Source organism: Ascaphus truei, chromosome 1, assembly GCF_040206685.1.
Source record: "Ascaphus truei isolate aAscTru1 chromosome 1, aAscTru1.hap1, whole genome shotgun sequence".
In the NCBI taxonomy this organism is placed as follows: Eukaryota; Metazoa; Chordata; class Amphibia; order Anura; family Ascaphidae; genus Ascaphus; species Ascaphus truei.
The window spans coordinates 274688456-274706624 of record NC_134483.1 but is presented as its reverse complement, the minus strand read 5'-3'; the positions used below and the strand labels follow the sequence as shown (position 1 = coordinate 274706624).

Below are 18169 nucleotides of genomic sequence, written 5' to 3'. Positions count from 1 at the left end.
GAGTGACTTAACCTAAGTCACAGTAAGCAGTTACTGAATCACTTCTGGTATGATACAATATTGTCCGAAAACTGTAATTCAAGTCATTGGCAGCTTTCCGTTATCGGCTGCTTTGAAAAATATTGAATCGGGCGCTGATTCAATATTGTGCATAAGGCAGATTCAATTTGGAAAACAAAGTCTTTCTGAATTTGCATAACACAGCAGCAAATAAAAAATGCCACTTGTAACTACATATGCAGATGGCAAATACAATAGATATCTTCAAAAAAAGGTTGGACATTATTTTAAAAAGGAAAGGTATATACAGGGATCTACCAAATAAGTAAACATGAGAGGATGTTGATAAGGGACTAATTTGATTGCCAATTCTTGGAGTGAGGAAGGAATTTATTTTTCCCCTTATGATATATCATTGGATAATATGTCACTGGGGTTTTTATTTGCCTTCCTCTGGATCAATATACTGTAATTACGGATATAGGATAAAATATCTGTCGTCTAAATTTAGCATCGGGTGAACTTGATGGTTGTATATGCCTTTTTTCAACATAATTTACTATGTAATTTAATTGTCAATTACTGCATTAGGAATGCATAATAATTTTGAAAGAATTGCAAAACAATCAACATGATGTAATGAAAAGTCTGCACAACTCAAGCTGTCAGTCATAGCTTTTCTTATTTGCCTGTATATGTACTGTAAATCAGATATCCCCAAAACATGGTCTGGCTAAAAAGGCTATGTACAGTATATGCAATAGCCTCTGCACTGGGGATACTTTTTGCCATCCTCGTACTGGTGAAAATATTAAAATCAAACATATGATAACGTGTAGATCTACACATGTTGTATAGTTTATCAAGTGCCCATATGGGCACCTGTATGTCGGCAGAACGACAAGGATGCTCAAACAACGCTTTATAGAGCATAAGAGCGTCATTAAGAAGGGTACAGAGCCCACGGTACTTGTACAGCTTTGCGTACAACACAAACATCCTATATCAGCGATGAGGATAATGGGAATTGAGACTGTACCACCTCTAAGAGGTGCCATAGATAGAGATACAGCTTTGCTTAGAAGGGAAGCATATTGGATATATTTTTTGCGGACGTCAAATGGAGGTGAACTCAATGAACAGTTAAACTTAAAATGTTTTCTCGACAGGCGTTGATCGTGTTGCTGCAGTGGTGGAACTGCGCATTGACACCTCCGTCAATGTTGATATTTGCTGATAAATATACTGGAAGTTCTATTTTTGGATTTGGGATATCTAATTATTATTCTCATAGTAATTAGTCTTAGCCCCCAGACACTTCTTTATGTTTGTCTTTATGTCTGTTTGTTAGTGTAGTATGCCCTGTCTTTTTTTGGGTTCTATTTAAAGTACTATGTTCACTTGATTATTTAGTTTGGCACTTTAATATACATTTTCAGTCGTATATGTTTGTGTTTTATGCTCTTATGGGTTCTAGACACTTACTTTCAGATGCAGCGGCCGTTATTCGAACACGTCACGCATTGTATACCTCGGAATATCCATGTCATGGCGCGGGATTTCTTCCAACCGTGCCGCCTTTAGATGCGAGTGCAGACAATGGCATTTTAGTGTTCTGGTTTTTAAACACCTGAAATTGGCACAGTAGCACAGTCGCACAGTACTGTACACATTACAATTAATTAATTTCATTGCATTTCATTGCACACAAAGAAACAGAATACATGAAATTCAAACAATGCAACCGCGATAAACACGTATGCCTGGGGTGATTGGCCGCGTTAATGCGGCATGGAGTACAGCAGCGCACACGAAAACAGCTCTGTGATTTGTTCGAATAACGTCCGCTTTATCTGTATGGGTATATATGGTGGTAAATAGGTTGCTTTGTATTGGTTCTTAATCTTCTGTTTTTATAATGGGGTTGCCGCTTTTATTATGATGTGCTGCGCCCGATCGCCAAACATGATGCATTTTTTAGCATCATGTTACCATGGCGGCGGAGGGGAGGAGATCTGGGGGCTGCTGAGGCACATGGTGCGTTCCGACGCTGAGCCGCATGCAGTCGCAGGGCACACAGAGGTGTGTGCAGTGTGTTGCACATGCATGGACCTCCGTCGCGGCCATGACGTCATAGCGGAGCCCGATTTCGCGCCAGGACATCAGCTGCAGTACATCGAGTTGGGTGAGTTAAGGGGTATAAATATGTTTGTTTTTTGTGCACATGTCAGCCCTCACCTTGATAAAGACTGCGTTGCAGTCAAAACGTTGGATCTTTAGCTGTAATAAATCACCATTTTGCAAAGTCCGAGTGCCTGGATCATCTTTCTCATCTTTCTCATCTTGTACATGTTTGGGACCTGCAGGACATTCCCTGATTCTGTGAGCACCGGCAGTTGACTTTTGGATTACAAGTAAGATGTGTGCCAGTTATACCTCCATGGACTGGCTAAAAAGGCTGTGTATACAGAATAGTATTTTTGGAAACAAATTGAAAGGGTGCATTGTGTCAAAAAAACGAAAAAACTATTTCTCACCTCAAATCATTAGCGGCATATGTTGGTATGTAATTATTCATACCATGTGTGTGCCATGCTCATACATATGAATGCACTAATAATTGTTTGCATCTACTTGCATTTGTGTCTTATGCCAAGCAAAACTTTGCATATGATGCATTTATGGCACATAAAAATAGCGCAAACTTGAAGTACCATATGTTAAATATGCATGCTACAGACAACACCCCAACTCCACACCCAATAACTTTTTTTGTTTCTCTGTGAAAAAGAAGTTTATGCACAAAGTGCACAACACATGAAAATGGGTTTTATACATTGGCACATGGAGATGCACTGGCGTGGCTTTTTCTGTGCCTCCGTTTTACAACAAAATAACTAATAGCGATGCTTTCTACCTTGCCCCTAAATGTCTCTGAGGATAGGTTTGGGATTCCCTGATTTAGACCAGCCAGCTTGCATGCATGTATCTCTCTCTTCTCCTCTCCCCTCCACACATACTCTATATACACGTGCTGTGCTGTGTTTAGTATTCAAGAGCTGTATCTTATAGTTATAGTTGCAGACACAAGCAGGTTGTTGATATCCATAAACAAAATAGTGTTGGGTCTTATAACCATAATGGTATACATTGGAGTTACAGAGCTAGATATATATAAGGGCTGTATATCTTTCAGTGGTGTTGATAGCGACAAATGCCCTGTAGTCTAAACTTTCATGCTGTGTGGGGCATTGCACAGTACACACTCAGAAGAAATTAGAAACCCCAGAGCAAAAATAAACTAAGAACTAGTGGCCCCCTCACCTTCCCTTTAACCTTTCCATATTCCAAATCTGCAAAGTTAGAGGTGGTAAAGGAGCTGACTAGGCTTCATGTGCAAGTCAACTAATCCTGCTACAAATTCAATGCCTTTTCAGTCTGGCAGACTTCAAGCTTCTGTACGCGTTGCACAGACACTTCTGAACCCCTTTGCAAACAGAGGAGTCGGCAAAGCATTGCACTGCTACAGTGTATATGTGTGTATATATATATATATATATATATATATATATATATATATATATATATATATATATATATATATATATATATATATATATATATATATATATATATATATATATATATATATATATATATATATATAAAGCAGAAAGTAGCCGTGTTAGTCCAGTTGCGATAGTGCAGAATAAATGAGTTCTTCAGTATTAGGTGATACCTTTTTTATTGGACTAACAATTTAATTGTTAGTCCAATAAAAAAGGTATCACCTAATACTGAAGAACTCATTTATTCTGCACTATATATATATATATATATATATATATATATATACAGTAGTATGAACTCACAAACAGCATGCATGTAGTGTGCTAGAAATGTAAAGATAATTACTTTTACACTGTACATTACAGGTACGTAGTAACATTTACAGGTAACTCTTTCCTGAAGAGTTTATTATGTAATTTTTACTACCTGAGATTCAGGGATGTTGCTGGCACTTCAGCCCTGAAAAGCTTAAAGCAGCAAAACATGTGAAATATTTTTTTTTTTTTAATATAAATCAGTTCTGTAGTATTAGAAAATAGCGACTGTTTAAAAGAAAAAAAATTATTCAACTCTTAAAGCTGCAGTTCAGGCTCCCGTGTTTTTTTTTTAACTTCAATAGTTTCAGTTGTGCAATCTCTACTTACCTAAAAAAACTGCATAGCTGCCGGTCAATTCGTTCTCCGTCTATTGATTGGCAAAGTTTGGCGACATCTTTAAATATGAGGAATGTAAATCGTTGCTATAGGAACAAGCATGCTTGTTAAAATAGAATACAAGAAAATTGGTCTTTCAAAGTTGTTGTTTTTAAAACAGAAAATGCTAAAAGTATTTTTTCTTACTACAGAACTGATTTATTAAAAAAAAACACACATGCAGGATATTGCATGAACTGCAGCTTTAATTCCATTTTTAACAAGTTTTCATATACTGGGCATCCTTTGATTTCTATAGCAGGCTTTACCCCACCTCCCAAACATTGCAAGACATTTGCAACACTTTCCTGTTTTGTGAGAATTTGTTGCCAATATTTCCAGCAGTTTGAGCTGTAAACTGTAACAATAGATAGTTACCTTAGTAATATAAGGATACATTGTAGCTACTGAGTTACACTAACTGAAAGAGTGATTGAAACTAAAAGGCAGCCATTTAGATAGGCACACAATCTGGATATTTACAGATTTATAATAAGAGCATGAACCGATTGCCAGCTTAGGTAAGAATGTAGAATTATACATTGTCATATTCTGTACATATTTAAATATTGTTTTTAAAGGGGGAATGTAGTATTGCTGTTTGTCACCTTCTAATCGCCTTCCATGCTCTAATATGACCTTCATTTGCTCTTAAAACAGGAATGAAAAGTATGGATATTGTCAAAAGGTTTCAGGGTGTGGAATTTACTTTAGGATGACATTTTGTTTATGGGACTGTAAGTTAAAGGTCAAAATTCTTGTAGCTGGATTCTTGAAGAAATGCGAGTTTGTTGCAGGTGTGTGCTAAGTAAACCCTGGGGTGCCCCTATAGCAGCAACTCCTCCCCCCACAACCCTTTTTATTCTTTCCCGCGGAAATCAAGTTAGGTACTTCCAGCTCCATGGACCCCAGTGGCCGTTAAATGTAATGTTCTGGCAAAATAAAAGGATAAATATGCTAGTGGGGGTCATCAATTAATTTTTACCCCAGATTGAGTTGCAAATTAACAGAAGTTTTTTTTAACGAATTAAAGTTTCCTAGATACAGTGGTAACTGCACTTGCTCAGTGTTGAACTTTTGACTGTGTACAATGAATGATCCATATTGCCTGAGGCATATGTTTCTTCTGTTGTTCGTGAAAGCCTTAGTCTAAAGCATTAGTGTCAGTTAACAATTTATATATACTTTGCCTTAATAACTTTAATCTTTTGGTCAGGTTTCTGTACTGTAGTTAGAGTTGTGAGGAATAAAATTAAAATTATTGCTATAGTAAATTAGATTTTCATAACCTTCCTAAATTACAATGCTTCACAACCCGAGTTATACGGAGAATAAAATAGCCATACATTTTCCTTCTTCATCTAGACAAAAATCTGCACAGCATTGATGTACCCTAAATATTGATCAGTAAGCACTGGGAGTGTGGGGATCAGATCCTGTTAGATATTGTCAGGAACCAATAATATTTTTGTGCCTCTGCATTCTATACCAAATTTGTTTTAGATGATTGGGAATGTATGGTTATGTACTTAATATTGAACAGTACAAAATATAAGTGGCAGATTTACAGGCTAATAGTAAAGCTGTACTATTATAGCTTTAAAAATATAGATGTTACCATCTCTAATCTAAATGATTATTTTTTTATAAATCTCTGACTATTGAAACATCACATAATTACCAAACCATCTTTTGGGGCTACTAGCTAGTGCTATAATGCAAGTAATATAAATGAGGGACCCATTGATGCAACCAGGCCAGTGTTTAACATTATAAAATAAGAGTTTTGCTCTATTCTCCTGCCTCCTTTTTTTTTTATCAAGGAATTTAAAGCGCCTCTCAAATCTCCCAGACTAGAATACAATAGGGGAACAATATGAGTGTGGGTCAGCCTTGCTCAGGCAACCAGTAGAAAGCCACATCACTGGTAGGTGACTGGAGCTTTCTGTTGGTGATGTTGGCTGCCATCTTGTTTTTATTTATTCTAAAACACTGCCCTGTTTAAAACAGAGTTGCCTCTGAAACCGGTGCTCCCTGGATCTCAGAGTTGCTTCAATGTTTTCCCCATTTCATGTGATGTAAATAAACTAAAAAGTTAAGAGAAATTTGAGCAGAAATGATTGCTATTTTAATGCCGCTGGTGTGTATCCCTCAACATACTGGAAATGATCTGACATAAGTTAGCTAAGTGAGAATGTTCACTGATTTCCTTGACATGTGGAGACTGTGTTGCTAAATAATTACAAATCACTCCTTCAACTGTATTTATTTCAGTATTTCAACAATTTATTCAGAATTATAACCAGAATATATATAATTCTGTAGCAGTAAAATGGTCGGTAACTCCGTATAACTACAGGTGCCTGTACGCTCTGCCATGCAGAGATCGCTTTTTCATTAGTGGTGAATAAGGCTGAGTCCCCGCGGGCGCTGAGCGCGCTCATGCTTGGAGAGCGCTCCAAGCATGAGCACCAGGTGTCCTGCATTTACGGGTGGGGTGGGGGCGCCATTGCGGGTAGTTGAGTGTACGGGAAAGTATAATTAGCGGGGACGCAGCCTAGGTCACATGGAGATAAAGGGACTTGCTGAATATTGGACAATCACACTGATTCAGACTGGGTTTTCCAGGTCCTGAGACATTATCACTTTACCATTCCATATCATCTAAATTCTAAGCAACGCTAAAAAAAAAAAAAAAACATGGTTTTGCATGGACCTCCAATTAAAGTGACAATTCATGCCGTGTTTTTTTTTTTTGCCAATTTTTTTTCATGTTTTTACAAGCAGGGGTCTCTGCAGCTGGAATGAATGGGGTTCAGCTCCGAGACCTCCTGCTTCAAATCTGTGTTATAAAAATGAAAAAAAAAAAAATGTAAAATGGCATAAATTGCTCCATTAACAGTAAACATGAAAAAGCAATAAATTATCTGATTAAGAAAATAATGTGAGAAAATCTTCAGAAAATGGTTGAGTAGTGGTTTTAAAATCACACTGAATGTTGGATGATCCTTCATGCAAAGCACCTGGGGTGTGTATTTGGACTGATAAGCATGTGGGCTCAATAATGTGTCTGAAAACACAAAAAGGTTACAAAAATTACCACTTGATTTTAAGAATGTGGTATATTTCTATAGCTACCCAAATTTTAACTAATACTAAAAAACAAATCAGAAATTGTATTAAATGCATTCTCAGTCTGCAGTTTTATGCACCACACTCTTTATGAAACACTTGCAGAGTGCCTATTTTCAACCCAAAAACACTTGAACAAAGCAAGCTCCTGCAAAATGTATTTATTTATTTATAAATTTTTTTACCAGGAAGTAATACATTGAGAGTTACCTCTCGTTTCAAGTATGTCCTGGACATAGTTAATATGACAAATAATACATGGTTAAAAATACATGGTTATAAATGACTTTGCTACTTTCAGAAATGAAAGTTTCCTGGCAACTGCTCTAAGTGAACATAGCAGGGGGACTCATGGGTTTTTTTTTTGTGGTGGTACTGTGTCCGCCGGACGGGGAAAGCTGAGAACTCTCCCAGCGTTCCCAGACCCGGTGAGGCAGCGGCAATAGCACACAGCACTTACCCGGCATCTGGCAGCTCTTCTCCCTCTCAGCTCGTCTCTGCTTCCTGCTTCTGCTTCCGTCTTGCGAGAGCAAGCTCCCTTAAAGAGACAGTGTGTCTCTGTGTGTGAGACTGTGTGTTTGTCAGGTGAGACTGTGTGTTTGTCAGTGTGTCAGTGTGCTGTGAGTGTGTGCAGTGTGCTGTGAGCGTATGCAGTGTGCTGTGAGCGTATGCAGTGTGCTGTGAGTGTATGCAGTGTGCTGTGAGCGAATGCAGTGTGCTGTGAGTGTATGCAGTGTGCTGTGAGTGTATGCAGTGTGCTGTGAGCGAATGCAGTGTGCTGTGAGTGTATGCAGTGTGCTGTGAGTGTATGCAGTGTGCTGTGAGTGTATGCAGTGTGCTGTGAGTGTATGCAGTGTGCTGTGAGCGAATGCAGTGTGCTGTGAGTGTATGCAGTGTGCTGTGAGTGTATGCAGTGTGCTGTGAATGTATGTAGTGTGCTGTGAGTGTGCTATGATTGTATGCAGTGTGCTGTGTGTGTGTGCATTGTGCTGTGAGTGTGTGTGTGTGTGTGCAGTGTGCTGTGAGTGTGTGCAGTGTGATGTGAGTGTATGCAGTGTGCTGTGAGTGTATGCAGTGTGCAGTGAGTATGCAGTGTGCTGTGAGTGTGTGCAGTGTACTGCGAGTGTGTGCAGGGTGCAGTGTGCAGTGCGGATTGCGCTATAACGGGGTTGAGCTGTATATGCAGGCCATAGGTGCTTCTGTTGCCTGTGGGAACATCCTGGGCTGGAATTGCTATTCTCCCACACAACAGTTGCAGGCTGTAGCCTTCCAAATATGTGCATCAAATATAAAAGTAACACATTTGGAAAAGGAATACCTGCCCAGAAGAGTTTACAATGTAATAAACCTGAACATTTAATAGGTTCACCAGATATTTTTGGCCTCACTTTTTCAAGTTTTATCCTGGCCAAATGTTTTATGATGTGCTCCAAATCTGGTTAAGAAAATATCAATATGAATTTCAGACTTTTTTTGCATGGTGGGGTTTAAAAATACATGGCAATGGAAGTTTTTGAAAATCCATTTTAAAACTCAGCCATGATCACTGTAATGTTGGAATAATTTCAACATTGTCACTTCATTTGCGTGACGAGTTATAAACGGCACCCGCAATAGTAATTGTGTGATCCACCAGACATGCTTTTTCTTGAAGTCATCCTAAAAAAAGTACCTTTATTTTATATCACTTACAGGGATGTACTGTAAGAGAATTTGTCATTTGTCATGGTTGAGTTATAAAGCAGTTCACCCATGACAACTTATTTAATGTGGGGCTGAAACCTATCCCAGCTTCATATTGCCAGTATAACCATCCTGCCACTGATGAGACCCAAAAAGTTGAAACAGCTGAATGTGAGTAGGTTTACTGACCCTTCTTAAACCCAGGCTGTGCTGAAAAGCTGTGTAATACGGCAGGTATACATTTATGGGGTTTGTTCATGTTAAAATGGATAAGAAGCACTGTGTGCTCATTTGCATGTTATTTCCCAGAATCCCTGGCTGCAGTGGAAGCATTGCATGCTAAGGCTAAGGCCCCGCTCCCTCCGTCAGCGCTCCCGCACTGCAGACAGGCGGGGCGCTGACAGACACAAACCGCGATATGCGGTCTGTAGGGAGCGTTAGCCGGAGCGGGAGGTGGGCGGGAGTGGGAGGCTTGAGCAGGAGGGGGGGCATGGCTTGAGCGGAGGGACCCACTACTCTCCCCCCCCTCCCTCCACGGGCTCGGGCTGGCACTCATACACACACGCAGACACGCAGACACACACACACTCAGGCACACACACACACACAGACAGAGGCAGGCACTCACGCACTCAGACACACACATACACACACACGCAGGCAGGCACTCATACAAATACACCCACCCACACACACACACACAGAGGCAGGCACACACATACACAAACACAGATAGGCACTCAGACACACACATACACACACACACATAGGCACTCACGCTGCTTTCCCCCCACACTCCTCCCCACTCCCGAAGCCTCTCCTCCTCCTGAAGCCTCCCCTCCTCATTGGCTCACAGCCACACCACGTGACGCGTCAACGCTAGGGATCACCATTCTCTTGTATCCCGTAGCGGCTGACGCGTCACAGCGTGTAGTGAGCTGTGCATCCAGGGGGGACCGGGACCGGCTCGGGAGGATTCCCCTGCTGGTGGGGAAGTCGCGTGTGGCCGCCCGCGCCGCCGGGTGCACTGGGTCCCAGGCCTAAGAGATAATGGTGAAAGGCAGGGTCGCAGATCTGCCTGAGACGTGAATGTGCTCACAAGTGATATTTTTATTAGGTACAGCAGTTCTTGAAACCAAAAGTACAGGCAACAGGGACACAAAGGGCTTCAATCTGTAAAATGTGATAGGCAAATCTGACTTTATTGCACGGAAAGCAGTTGACGTCAACGATCACAGTTTACAGAATAAGGTCATATTCATGTATTTATGGCTTGGGTGTACAAAGTAGTGCTATTCCACAACACCTACCAGCACAGGATAACATCTTATAGCCCAGTCACTTAAGGCTGTAGACTAAGCAATATCCTACATGTGTTTTCTTTAATAAATCAGTTCTGTACTATGAGAAAATGCTTTTTTTTAAAACAACTATGTATGACATTTTTAATGTATTATAATGTAACAAGCATTTTTTCGTTTCTATAGCAACCATTTACAAAGTCACATCCCCTTCCTCTTCTGAAACAGGCTCTGGCATATCCCTTTGTGAGCCCAGCCCTCTCTCTAGCAGTGCACCAATTGTATCTAGTGACTGCCTGGTCACATGATCTTCCCCTCAGACAGTAATTTAGTGAACCCCCCAAGCCGAATCTTCATCGATCGGTAACTTAGTGAATTACTTATCATTGTGTGGATTGTATTGATGCACATATTAAAGGGGGGAAACATTAAAACATTTTACAAAACAACAGCTTGGACTGCTGCTTTAATAAGATTGTAAGGAGTCTTCCAGTACCAGAAAGTGTCTTGTGGAATAGCACTGAATAGTATATAGAGACAATTCTATCCTTATGTAGGACAATATATCCAGTGGCGCATCTTAAAAGTGTTGAAAAATTCAATTCATGCCTTTAACATTAATGTGGACAGTTAGTAGCATAACATATGTAAATGTGTGATCAATTGTGCAAGCATTGATCTTTTGAGGAGAAACAGACAAACATCGACAAGAAGTAAATATCAGGATCATTTTTTTGCAGGCAACAAGGAAGTTTGTGGAAACACAATTTAAATCTGTACACGGTCCTTAGGATTATTGTGTTGGCCAAACTTTAAAGAGGCACCGAAGGAAGCATTTCACAATGATAGGAAACAATATATCTTATTTCACAGGAAATAATGCACTCCACTGGATAGAGAATGTAGTTTCCTGCAGTGAGGGATGCTTCAGATGGCTGGAGGAAGAAAATGAGGCAGAAATAGCAATGTTACATTTGCACAACTGTAATTTAGAAGGGGGAAAAAAATTACACAAATCAGGGCCCAGAGTGTATAGGCTGTGGATCATATACCTACGGGTGTATAATAAATAAGGAATACCCCTGATATGGAATAGATGCATGCTTGGTGATTTCCACATCAAAATGTATTTGGTTGCATCTTCCCAGGTAGTTCCTGGTTTTTGTTGTTGGTACAATGAGGCAGTGATGAATTAGTATGAGAAGTACTAAATACTAAAGTATTTGGGCAAGTCACATTGGGCCATATTTGCTAAGCAGTCTTCTTTTGGCACTTAAAGACACATTTACAGCCTAATGACTTGAGTGGCCTGTTAGATTTTTCCCAACACTGGAAAGTGTCTCATGGCGGAAGACTGCTTAATAAATATGGACCTTTATCTCCGTGAGCCATCCGAATTAGATTGAAAAATCTTCAGAGTAGGATCTCACTGCATCTGCATAAGCCTATTCAAGTGTAATGTACACTGCACGTACATAATAAAAAAATACTCTGAAATCTGAAAACTGCAGACTTCATAACTCCTAGATCCAATGCTCAGCAAAGGCTTTCTGGTTGTCGTATTTTTGGGTTAGTCAGTGAGAAGGTTATTGGATATCTGCTCCCTGTACAGAATTATTCTACTCATGCCACCAAAATTTGTGGTGTGTATTCCTTTAGAGATTCCTAAAATCATCCGTGTACTGTGTTGTCTGCGCATATTATCCAGAAAGATTTTTAAACAAACTAAAATGAGGGATAATTTTCGTCATAAAAGCATAACGTTGGAAAAAATTATCCTAATGTTCACACCATGAAAAAAAAGGAGAAAGAAGTTATATGATGAGATATGAGAACAAATGGAGTAGGGGGAGCGAGGGATCAATAGATATACATCCATAAACGACGAAAAAACATGCATAGAATAAACCCAATGTAGTGGGATTGGGACAGGAACTAAAAGATAATAGTATACAGTAAAATACTATAGATACTTACACGGCCGTGTGTAAGTACAATCCAAAATAGGTATCTTTATGACTGAATATTGACCTCTCCACAAATGAGTGCTGGGGGGATCTTCAAGGGTGTCTATATACTAATGTAAATACTCACACGGCCCAGTGTGAGTAAGGGTGCAGGGCAGATGTCTTTAAGGTGGAGTCAGTCTGTCCAGGGTGATTCCTGGTCAATTGCATCTGGTTTCTCCCATGCAGGGCTATAGCTGATCTGTACTCCTCTCTTGTTTGTGTTCAGCAATGTTACTCTCCGATTCAGCGGTGTGTGGGGATAAGTGAGGCACAGTCTTAGCAGTAGGCAAAAAGAGATATTTATTGTGTATAAAAACAATAACAATATTAACACACTCACATCAAATAAAATCCCCTGGCTCCTCCGTGTGATTCAGTCTCGCAGTAACCCGCTCCGGCCCCGCGTCCGGGGTGCAGATAGCTGGAACTAATCTGCCCGGCTGCAGATGCTGCTGAAGAGAGTTTCTACGGAAGCCTCCGTGGGACAAAACAGGAACAGGTTTCGAGCAACGCGTTTCGCCGATTGGACGGCTTCCTCAATAAATTTATACACAATAAATATCTCTTTTTATCCCTCGCTCCCCCTACTCCATTTGTTCTCACGTTTGTATAAGGGCTTCGGACTATCCCTTCTAGGGGTTGAAGCAGAAGGGACCATAGGAACAACTCTGCAAGAAAAGAGAGTAACCATATTTATTGGTGTCATCACTATCTGTTACTAAAGGTAAGCGCCTGGTCTCCCCCATTTACATATGATGAGATATGATATGATTATATGATGAGAGTTTCCTATACTGGACCCACAACATGGGCATAAAAAAAAGAGGCAGGTGAGAAGTAATTCCAAGAGGAAGAATGCAAGAAGGTGTTGCATCCAGCGGAGGTATTATAGTGCTTTTCAACATTTAAAAAATTATAGACCCCTTTAAAGGTTTCCTCCTGCTCCATAGAACCACAGCGTTGCTATCCTACAGTATGTACCTGACAATATTATCTGTGTGTATGTGTATATACAAGGCTCGACAAATTGGGAGGAAAAAAGGCACTGGCCCCCCCGCATTTTTATGTCTAATTGTAACCCCCTTCCTTCTCTTACCCCCTCACTTTACCCGCTGTCAAGTGTTACCGGTGGCAGAGTGCTGAGGCGTCGTGTGGCGTCTCCCTGCTTTTTCCTGCATCTGTCTGTCCAACTTCAGTGTCTCCCCCTGCAAGTCCCGTGAAAATGGCCGCGTCACGTCAAATGATGCTGTGTTGCCATGACAGTGGGGCGCTACGTGATGACACCGCACGGCCATTTTCACAGGACATGCAGGGGGAGACACTGACGTTGGACAGACAGATGCAGGAAAATGCCGGGAGACGCCGCAGCACCCCGCCGCTGGTAACACTCGACAGCGGGAAAAATGCACTCACCCCAGGCCAGGGGGCGAGTGCATTCGTCGAGCCTTGTGTGTGTGCGTGTGTGTATACACATACATGCATACACACAGAAAAATCCCGGGTGTCCAGGGTGTCTAAAATTTCCCCCTGGTGCCTGTGCAGTGATGAATGACTTGTCAATCACCGCTGCATCGGCAACAGCACTTCCCAGCATCATCAAAGCTGGATCTGGTGCGCTGATGCTGGCAGGTCATGTCACAGCCGCTCAGTGAGGGGAGCGGGGGATCGGAGCGCAGGATGCAGAGTGCATGAGGTCTGGGGGCGGAGTTAGTCAGACGGGGTGGAGTTCGTTTGAGGGGGCGAAGTTAGTCAATGCCGTCCAGTACCCTGCCCGTCCCTGCTCTCAATACACACTGTGGCATGGGGAGGGAGGAGTGTTTCTGTTGAGATTGACTATGTATGTGAGAGGGAGACTGTGTGTGTGTGAGTGTGAGAGACTGTGTCTATGTATGTGCATGTGTGTGAAAGAGTGTCTGTGTGTGTGAGAGAGAAAAACACTGGCATAGATGCGGGGGAGAGTGTCTTTGTGCGTGTGTATCTGTGTGAGAGAGGGTATGTGTTTGAGTGAGAGTGCGTGCATGCATGTGTGTGAGAAAGAGAATGACTGTGTCTGTGTGAGAGAGTGTCTTTGTCTGTGTGAGAGTGTCTGTGTGTGTGAGAGAGAGAGAGAGAGAGAGAGAGAGAGAGAGAGAGAGAGAGGACTGGCGTAGAGTCAGGGGAGGGAAGGCGTTTCTTGGAATAAATACAAAATGTAGAGATTGAATACTGTATGAGTCAAGCTTTTACAGTAAGTACATTGTTGGTCACGCTGTCCTTATCAGATTTCAGTTTAAGTTGTATGTGATACTACAAGTCATCTTATTTCATATTGGCCACTTAGATCTCACTGCTGCTGAAATCATGCTGTAACACTACTTACTGAGCTAAGAAAAACAGTTCCATTGCATGGAATGAATGTGTTCGTTCTAACAGAACAAACAGAAGGAGGGTTAAACACTGTTTTACTGATCTAATCTGCTTATTTCCTAACTTAATTTATATCAAATCCATATGCTATTTCTCACTGATAACATATGCTCTGCAGCACAGATGCATTCATTCAGTATCATTGTGCAGTGTGCAGAAATGTATTTACTGATACTTGGGATAGACAAAATGTCCTCTTGTGACAGAAATATTTCCTAGATGTCAACTTGGTACACATAAGGCTTTTCTTAGTGACTGGCAAAAGATTTGCAGAAATTGGCAAACGTGAACATTTGTAATAATTGTTGCTGGCAATAAAGTTCCAAATTTGTCTAAGTTCACCAAAAGATGCCAAATATGATATTCCGCATGTGGAATCATGTTTCAAATAACAATAGCATTGTTCACACAGTTGTTGCGGCGTTCGTTCAACTCCAACCTATGCTTGTGAAGGTGATGAAAAGCAAAAGGTGTTTGTAAAAGCAAAAATTTGAAAAAGCATGACATTTGCTTGCAAACATGTATTTCTCCATACATTTTCCCTAACATTAGCAAAGCAGTAACAGTTTTTATTATTATTATTATGATTATTATTTATAATGTGCCAACACTTTCTGCAGTGTAGTGCAATGGGGTGTGAAGAAGAACATTCCTTTGACAACATCATCATACTCTGGGGCAGTAGGGAAAGGAGGGCCCTGCTCCATGACGGGGCACAGGTGAGACATAAGATACAAGGGGAGAATAAGCTTTATATGTTTATAAAAGGCTTGAGGAGAGGTTATTCAGGAGTAAATGGAGAGAGGTGAATATGGCGGTTCACAGCCGTCCGCAGGGTAAATAGAATGCGCAATCAAAGAATGGATTAAAAAACTTTAATGTGCACTAGACATAACAGATGCCACAAGAACACACTGACGCATTTCGTCCTGTGTAAGGACTTTGTCAAAGAGTAACTGGTAAGAGCACACAGGACGAAATGTGTCAGAGTGTTCTTGTGGCATCTGTTATGTCTAGTGCACATTAAAGTTTTTTAATCCATTCTTTGATTGCGCATTCTATTTACAAGTCTCCCATATTGCGGCATCTGAGGGGCGACATCGACGGGTCAAGTTTGTGAGTACTGCACCCTCAGGGGCTTACGAGATGTGCTTGGGACGTCAGGATTAGTGAGGGTAGAGCCGGAGCTTTTATTATGAAGTTCCGTGCTTAGGTCTCCTGCTCCCTAACACATTATTTGCCCCCTTCCTGAGTTTTGATACCTTGCTGGCACACTGTGAACCCCTGTTATATGCCTATGATTACATTGGACTGTGTTCAGCGGCAGGACTGATACATTTATCTTTCATTGTTGCAGTGCTACTGCCTATCATTTTCTAGCACCAGTTTTGGATTGTATCCACCCCACATATTATTCAGGAGTAAGACTCACATATTGTATAGTATGTTTTTTTCTACAAAATTTGATTGAGTTGACACTGTTTCAATTTCAAGGAGCAGAATAAACAGGTTTGATACTCTCGTTACCAAATGAGGTCATTGCTTCATTTTTTTTTGACCTGGCTAGTCTTCTGCATAAGATCACGTAGGAGTCTTGAAGCGTGGTATTTACAATTTAGCTACTGTAATATCATGACGTAACTTTTACATGGTAAAAAGTAAAGCTAGGGACTTAAGTGAATAGGCAAGTATTGCATGTTATGTGTAGCTAGTTCATATAGATCACCTTTTCTATTTACGTTTTGTAGCGTTATGCATTTTGTGTGTTAAGTATTACAAGCGATCGCAAAACGTTCATACTGAGGAAAGATCTCTTCTTTCTCCTTTCTGTCCATCACATCTTCACACACAAATGTATGGCCTGGGATTAGGGATGCATGGCGGGTTACAGTCCAGTGGTATGGAACACACACCCTTCTCTCAGTACACAAGGACAATTCATCTATAGACTTCTGTTTCCATGTTTCCTTGTCTTTTTAAAGCTGTTCTGTATTTTGACATTGCATTCTTTGGCCAGTGAGTCACCAGCTTGCTGGAAATCTGCCTCAGCCACACAGCCGGCCAAAAATCATAGACACTTTAACAAATATGCATATTATAAAGCATGTGTAATGAAAATGTATTTTCCATTTTAAGAATTGAAAGGATGCTGGTAGCCTTATTGGTCCCGGAAAGAGTAAGATACTTTGTGGGCTGTGATATCTTTTAATAAACCAACATATCAATCATACAAGGTTGTCCTGTTGTGCATAAGCTTTCGAGATGGCAATTCTCTCATCTGATGTTATCTCCAAACTGGAGATTGGAGGCTTAAATACATAGCACATGATGTTCACCATAGAGAACCAAGAGGTCAAAAGAAAGTGTTCTGAGGTAACGCATCTCCGTTAATAAAATTGCATTTTTTCCTATCTTTTACTACTGCGCCAGTATACTGAGCTACAAAAAAAGTTTACACCACCTTTTAAAACAAAGAAATTCATATATAAACTATATACTGTATATCAAAGTGAATCTGAATTGCTACACATAAAAAAATAATGCACTTTGTGTGACAAATGTAAGATGCTTGGTAATATCTCAGCCTTGTTAATCAATGTCCTTGGTCTTTGACATTTGATTGAGTAAAATAAACACAAAAACACCTAGCTCACCAACTACAGAAGAAAGAAATCAACGGTGCATAGGGAAAAATCGTAAGAGAACACTGATAAGTGACAAGAGGTTGTCACTAAACGTCCCTAAAGCTTGCACTCATTATAAACAGTAAAATGTACATAAAGTACCAGTTAAATAACTAGTACCACTAATATCAAATTATTACAAACCAAATGGGAAATATCCACGTAAACCTAACTATAACACAACTAAAACATATACAATTTTATTACATGCTAAAAACTGACGAAATGCATAAAATGACAACTAATAAACCATAAATAAAAGAGTCCCCATGTGAACGAAACAGACAGTATACGGTAAACAAAAATGCTAGTATGAACACAAGTGTAAAGCCCTATCAGAACATGAGGGGCCAGTGTTCCCACGTGAAGAAGCGTGTTGATCGCGCGAAACGGTCGTTGGGCATTAGTGACGTCACTGCAGTGACGGTCACGTGGGAACGCGATGGATAACACTTGCAGCTTTTGATTTTGATCCATGTTGCAGATCTGTGAGCTACTTGGGACGTTTATTTCAATGGTGTCCCTGCCGCAATTCACATCAGGTTGTATGCTTTCAGCCTTATTAGAGGCAATATAGTTCATAACAGCAGTCTTATTTACTGCTATCTGTGTGGGTTTTTGTTTATTCCGCCTTACAATTAACCCTTTACATCCACTCTACACCATTATTATGGTGGTTACTTATGCATAAG

General features: G+C 40.5%; 1 protein-coding gene across 1 annotated transcript in view; it reads left to right on the top strand.

Annotated features, from left to right (window-relative positions):
• Positions 1-18169, top strand: part of MFHAS1 (multifunctional ROCO family signaling regulator 1) — a 108581-nt gene that overhangs the window by 83549 nt on the left and 6863 nt on the right. The gene's annotated exons all lie outside the window — the stretch shown is intronic.